Source organism: Anguilla rostrata, chromosome 14 (genome assembly GCF_018555375.3).
Source record: "Anguilla rostrata isolate EN2019 chromosome 14, ASM1855537v3, whole genome shotgun sequence".
Lineage (NCBI taxonomy): Eukaryota > Metazoa > Chordata > Actinopteri > Anguilliformes > Anguillidae > Anguilla > Anguilla rostrata.
This window is the reverse complement of record NC_057946.1, coordinates 37,530,067-37,537,284: the sequence shown is the minus strand read 5'-3', so window position 1 is coordinate 37,537,284 and position 7,218 is coordinate 37,530,067.

Here is a 7,218-nt window from a genome sequence, read left to right as displayed (position 1 = left end):
ATCGCAGCACCTCATAATCCCGCGCCCCAACATCACTTTAATTAAACTTCTTTTAATTAAAGTCCTTCGTCTCTTATTAGCCCCTGTAATTGATTTCATTTCGCCTTTCTCCCGAGTATTGGCTCGACCCTCCGTCAGGCTGATTAATTAATCAATTGATTTATCCCCGCGTGTTTTTTTTTGTTTTCTAAGAGGATTTTTCCGTCACGGCCCTCCTGTCACACACTGCGGTTTTGCCTGCTTTCCGGCCCGAGACACAGCAGCGCGCAGATAAACACAACCGCTAAAGGGAGTGATGTCTCGTGGAAACAAAAACCCTTCACGCGGCTCACACAGCCAAGAAAACAAGCACTCAAAAGCCAGTGCAATCTCCGTTACTCTAACAGAAACGACATTGTTAATAAACAAAATACCAAATGTAAGGATTTAATATAAAAATGCCTTAATACACCAGTTATTGCAACTTTCATTAAAAATATCTTATGCAACTAAAAATATCCAATTTAATGTGTAATATATGAGCTTGATATGCTGTGCAGTTATGTTTGTGTGAATATGTATATATCACTGAACAACATTACCTGATTGAAATTAAAGTTAAACAAAAGCAATTGCTGCCACTAGATTAATTTAACAATAAAAACAAGTAACCTAAGAACAAAAATTGGTTTTATATGGCAATTTCTTTCTTTTAATCTTCCTCTAATGAAGCCTATTCAAGCACGTGTCGTGTAAGACGCTAGTGTGTTAGAACTATAAGAAACCTTAATTAGTGGAGAACCCCCAATTTATCAAAGGATGTGTTTTTAATGCGGGCCTACAAATTGGACACTGTTCTAATTTGCTAAGCCGACCCTGGCACGCTGTTTTGCCCTTGAAAAATGAACATGTCAGCCATTTTGAGGGCTATTTTGCGTGCCGGAGAGCAAAATGTCAGACGATCATAAAATATTTCACCGCCCAGTCCTCATTTAAAATTAAGCATGTACCCAACCTTTCTCTGTTTTCCTGTCATCTACTTGATCCACTAATTTAGGTCAGAAACAGTCTTACTCTGCCAGCCCCCCCACCCCCCCAATGGTGTGTCAGTAATATGCCAGTTAGTACTGTCTTTGAATAATGAGGGGCGTGATAGGCTGCCTGCACATACAAACAACAAAGCTTTGCCTTCCCTGTTCTTACACATCCTCCCAAATATCCCCCGTACTCCAGCGCTTCCCAGCCTGGGGACCCACTGCGTATGCCGGCTTTTGTCCCAGCCATAATAACAAGCTCTGTAACTGTAATGAGCTGCTAAATGTTGTCAACACTTTGACACTTTTACAGTCAATTGAAGGACGATTTACTCTCTTAAAGCCATGCTACGCCAGAAATAGCTGTGTCCCATATTCACATCACATGAATTTCAATTGTTCAGACCAACTTAAGCCTTTATCCGCTGTGCTGAATTTACTATGTGGCAAATAATAATATCCAGTTGAAAGAGGTTACATTTTTAATAGATTCAATTATAAGCGAACAGCTAACTATTTTTTTTTATGGCTCTATATATTTGTTTGCACAAATTCTGTCAACAGTTTTAGATGTATGCAAAAAATCTAATTTCGTGTGAAAACCTACCTAAAACCATCTGTGTAAAAAAGAGGAGTTTACAAAAGGAGTTTACTGACAGGGTATGGCAATAAACCAAAACTGCATTGTATTAAAATAAGTTCAACCTCACACTTATATAGCAGAACGTAAACACATTTTCAACTAAATTAATTTATCAAGAGATCAACTTTGACAAAAACCAGCGTGCACACACAGTGGGTCCCCAGAACAGGAGTTGAGATACGTTGGTGTACTCTATGGTAGCGCCACCTGAGACAGGCTGAAAGCTAGATGGATATCGCCCTCTAGTGGTGACGATACAAATTATCAACTGCTTGAATATTACTCATCTAGCAAATCCAATCTTTTTCCATAAAAAAAACAAAAGACATTCCTGAAGAAGATTTTTAAAAGTACAAAAACCTGAAGTGTATTAATATGTGAGCCAGCTCATGGCGTGAAACTGAGTTTTGTTGTTTCCCAGCTGACATGCAAGCAACACCTAAAGAACTGACACAATCGGCATGAAATCCCAAGCCTTCCACAGGTGGAGCATGCCTGGAACATGGCTGGACAATTTTAATTACCTGTATTAGCAGTTCAGCCATTTTGAAGTCTGTTTTGGACCAGTTACCACAGCCAGCAGCCGCAGCACAATCTCTATGGTCACCAATGCAGATCACAGTGGTGCCCTCCAGCGTGACAGGGTTAGCGTTGATGTCCAGAGCGTTTAGGCCCTAATCACTTCCCCGTGTTAAAACTGGTTTATTCAGACTAACGCACCTGGATCCTGGTGAGACAGGTGAAATGTTGAAAAAGAGCAACACCAATTTCCTCTGCATGCTCTCTCAGTTTCGTTTTTGTTCACGCTGGGCAAAAAGCATTCAAGGATTTACACGCATTACAGCATTGTCTTTGTTTCATGAGTATATTCTCGCAGCTTTTGCGTTGTTCCTCTGTAAAAAATAAAACATTACTTGGAGAAAACAAGCAATAATTAAAGGGTATCACATCACTTGTAAAATATCACAAGATTTGGAAGGGAAAAAAAGAAAAACAAAAATAAATAAAATCAATCAGTGCACGTTTTATGAATTGGCCCCAGTGTCATTAAATCCTTCACCAAATCTGAATTGTGGCCCATCATTTCTCACAATATACATATTCACAGACAGAATAGACTAGTACCCAGACACAGACACAGACACAGACACGAAACCTCTGTACAGCATTGCTTCTCTACTGCATACAAGCAGCAAACTGTGTCTGTGATTTTTTTTTTTCCTAGGAAAGATCCAAGAACCATACTTTGCGATTTTATGTATATATGATGATGGGATGTTCAGGAGCCATATCTGGAGCCATGATCTGTTCCTACGCGTGATACTTCAATTGTAACCTTGTGATAGGTTCTAAACTTAACCTGAATTGCTTCTATGTAAATCACGACTATGTAAATTGCTAATATGTTAAATGTAAACACCCTTGGAAAATATAGGGATTGTCTGCTAAATAAATAAATAATGTACTGACATGGTGCTCTCTGTCTGGGCCATAAACAGTGTCTCTGTTTTACTATCAGAGTGCAAATGTCATGTTTACTGGAGGTTAACTGGACTGCCCTTCTGCAGGTGCAAGCATGGAAGTGACGCTTATTGATGCTGTCCTCATCAATGTCTTAATTTTACAGCAGATTAGTCCTTGCAATCACTTTGAAAGACATGTTGTTCTAAAATGAACTATAAAGGGTGTGTGAGACTGATGCAGTGATTGTAGAGACGATTTGGTGAAACATAATTTGTCATTAAAGTGGCATAATTTGGCATAAATTGTCATTAATAATAGAACAGTCAAACGTCATGCTCCAAATGAACGGAAAGAGCACAAATTCAGAATTGCGCATCTACAAAATGATACCGCAAGCATTCCCCTCTGTTCTATTTTGGAATTCTTCTTGGTCGAAAGCCTGCCAAACAGAGAAGGGATTTGGGGAAAAAATGCAAGTGTAAGACATTTTAGAGCTCTCTTGGGACACGAAAAGGCAAATATATTTACATATGTAGTTTTCAGCCATATAGAAATGGGACGTTTATGCGTGCAAAGAGGATGTTGCTGGGGACGATTTTCCATTTTAATCAAAATCAGTGCCCCTGGATGGCCTTCCGCTACCCCCTATCTGTAAACCCAATTCGGCCATCAATCACGGCGCGTGCTCGAATTATTACGCTGTTGATTAAATTAGTAAAAGCAATCACAATTTTGAAGCAAGTTAATTGGGAGAATTTATTTAGCTCGCGGGACAGTTTTATGTGTGTTTGATTAAGTATTATAAGGTTTGTTTTTCTGATTTTGCATAATTTACCTTTAAATCCTGCGCAAAGTGATCTGGTGCACCATTAACGACTGTAATAAACTCTTTTTAAAAACGCCCCTGTTTATGATTTATCTGCCACAGCCGTGTCTCTCCTGCTGCCGTCTGGCTCCCTGACAAATAGGCTGGATGTAATCTTTCGGCCACCCCATAAATCCAGTTTGCGAAGGTTGCCCGATCCACTGGAAAAGTTAGAGAGGTGAAAGCGAGTTTACACGCGCCCTTTGGAAACTGCACGCGCGTGGGGTGTAGTAAGGTGCGGTGCAGTTGATGTTGGCAATCGCGAATAACTTATGTAATTGGATGAGTAAATTGTTATGGCGAGATTTTATGACATAGATTAACTAAATCGCATTTGTGCTATTAAGTATCATAATTGAGTATCATAGCATCGCCTACCATATATGTTGTTGGAGTTCAGCTTTCCATTTGAAATGTCCTAGCTAATGCGCTTCTGAAAATCATATTACAAGGGCCTATTTAGGCCTATTAGTGCCCTAAGATGCAATAGGCATTCTGACGAAATATTTCTATTTTCATACACTGCTAAAATATATATCACATGATGATTGCTCTAGTGGATGACGTGTACAAATAGTCATCGAGGTTATTAGGCCTGATCTAACCTGCGGCTGCAATTTAGATGGTGGCGGTAACACGCGTAAAATCCGTTTCTGACGGATGTAACAGACGTGTCCTAAAATGGAATGTATATAGTCTATATTTTTGATAAGTCCTATTTCGAATAGAAGTTATATTATCTCCATTACTCCATTAAGTTGTGCACCAAACCGCTATCGATTAATCGTCCTAACAAAAGTATATGCCTACTACATTATATCGATAGTGATAGGCTATTAAGATACTAATTATGTGAGACTCAGTTAAAGTAATTTTAAATCTACTTCTTTACGTCGAATCGAAACTGGACAACAGTTTCAAATAAGTAGCTGACTGTAGCCTAAATGATTATGAACGATTACAGATTCGTGACGTTTCTCCAATACAGTTCAGTGCGTTTCGCCTTTAAATGCTGTCCGTTGCCAATCTCAACATATCGCTTTTTACGGCAAGACGTAAAATAGGAAATGAGCTTGTTTATCCTGCCTGTATGCTTGATCATTTTGAACGCTGCGTGTAATGTTATTGCGAAAGACACCGCAAGGCTGCCGTACACGCTTGTGTGTTGCCTAGGTAGCGGAAATAGCATCTTTAGTTTTACAGTAACCTTTATTCCGTCAGCGCGATCTTCGATTTCACTGTACGTACAGTCAGCGGAGTTAGCTAACACATAGCCCTATAATCATAAAAAGTTTTTTTTAATCAAAGTTTTATGATGGCGAAGCGAAAGCTAACCGCAAACGAAGCGTTAGCGATGTTACAAGAGGAGAGTGAAGCAGAATCAGATGCAGCGGCGGAAATGAATTTCGACGACAGTGGTGATCTGTCTTGGGTCTGTGAGAGTGACAGTGATGAGAGGACAGTGAGCCAGAAACGCCGAGCAAAAAAAGTCGTCTTTCATTTATCGATGCAGCCCTGTGTAAAGCTGTTCCAGCTAACATGCCATCCACGTCAAGAGAGAATCCGCCACCCACATCAAACCCATTGTCGCCAGATGTGCCCACATTACCACCCACACCAAGAGCGCGTCCACCAGCCCAGACTGGGAGGCTGGGGGTAGGAAAAGACGGCACAGTTTGGAACGCATTGCAGCCTGACGAACACTCCGCGGGGAGGCTATCAGCACACACCGTCACGAGAGAAAATGCAGGCCCTACAGCGCAGGCGAAACGCAACATTGACAGCGCGCTCGGTGCGAGAGCACATCAGAGACTGTACTGTAGCTGAGGCACGCAGGGTGAAACGTGACAGTTCATGGGACATGTCGGTTGACGAATTACAGGCATTCATTGCTCTCCTTTACGTCAAGAGTGGGGGATTCCATTTTTTGGAGAGTCCGTGGCACGGAATCGGTTCAAGGAGATAATGCGATTTTTGCGCTTTGATGAGAAAGATACGAGACGCGCCCGCCTGCAAACAGACAAATTCGACCATCGTGTCCGATGTTTGGAACAAGGTTGTGCAGAACAGCATCGCCTGCTACAAGCCTGGAGCGAACATCACAGTGGACGAGCAGTTGTCCCCCACGAAAGCTCGGTGCCGGTTCACCCCGCACATGGCTAGCAAGCCAGGCTAAATTTGGCATCAAATTCTGGTTGGCCGCGGATGTGGACAGCAAGTACATGCTGAATGGATTCCCGTACTTGGGGAAAGGTGAAAGTCGACCGCCAGGGCAGCGACTGGGCGAGACTGTGGTCACGAGGCTCATGGAGCCTTTTCTTGGGAAAGGGAGGAATGTCACCTTGGACGACTTCTTCACCTCTGTGTCACTGGCAAAGAAACTGGCGAGCAACAACACGAGCATGGTCGGCAAAAAGCGACGAGAGCTGCCCCCCTCTGCCCAACATCAAGGAGAGCTGTTCATGACATCAGTGCTGAAACATGAGAGAGTCACACTTACGGTGTACAGATCTAAGCCAGGAAGAAACGTCTGTCTTCTCAGTACTCTGCACCGGACTGTGGCCGTCAACAACGATGCAAAGAGAGAACCAGAGACTGTGACGTACTACAACGCAACGAAGGTTGGAGTTGACGTCTTAGACCAGATGGCCAGGCTGTACTCCGTGAAAGGAGGCACTTGTCGATGGCCCGTTGCGGTTTTTTACAACGTGCTGGACCTGGCTGCGATCAATGCCCATGTCCTATACAAGGAATGCACAGGCGAGAAAATTCCCCGAAGAGACTTTATCCTGAAGCTTGCAAAAGGACTTCGGGAGGAGTACCTGAAAGCCAAAGCCCCTGCCACGACAGAGCCAACACCAAAAGGACAAGGGCATTCGGATGAAGTGTCAGGTCGCCAGATGCAATCAAAATAAAACGTGTGAGACGTGTCAAAAATGCAAGTGGCCTGTTTGTGGAAAATATACATGGAGGGTCGAGAAAATTTGTGCTGACTCAATAGGACAGGGGAACATGACAAAAGTCAGCATAGCCCTCCCACTGCCGACATCTCTTTACGAATGATACAAATAGCAGTTGAAAAAGTGTGCGCATTGGATACATTTTGCAAACCCCATACTATGTATCGACGTGGAACTCGCGAGTTGGAGGATGGAGGAGGATGCACAAAACTAGAGAATACACTAGTAGGCTATAGTCTCTGGTAAAACACGCCGTGTTATTTCACTGTCATT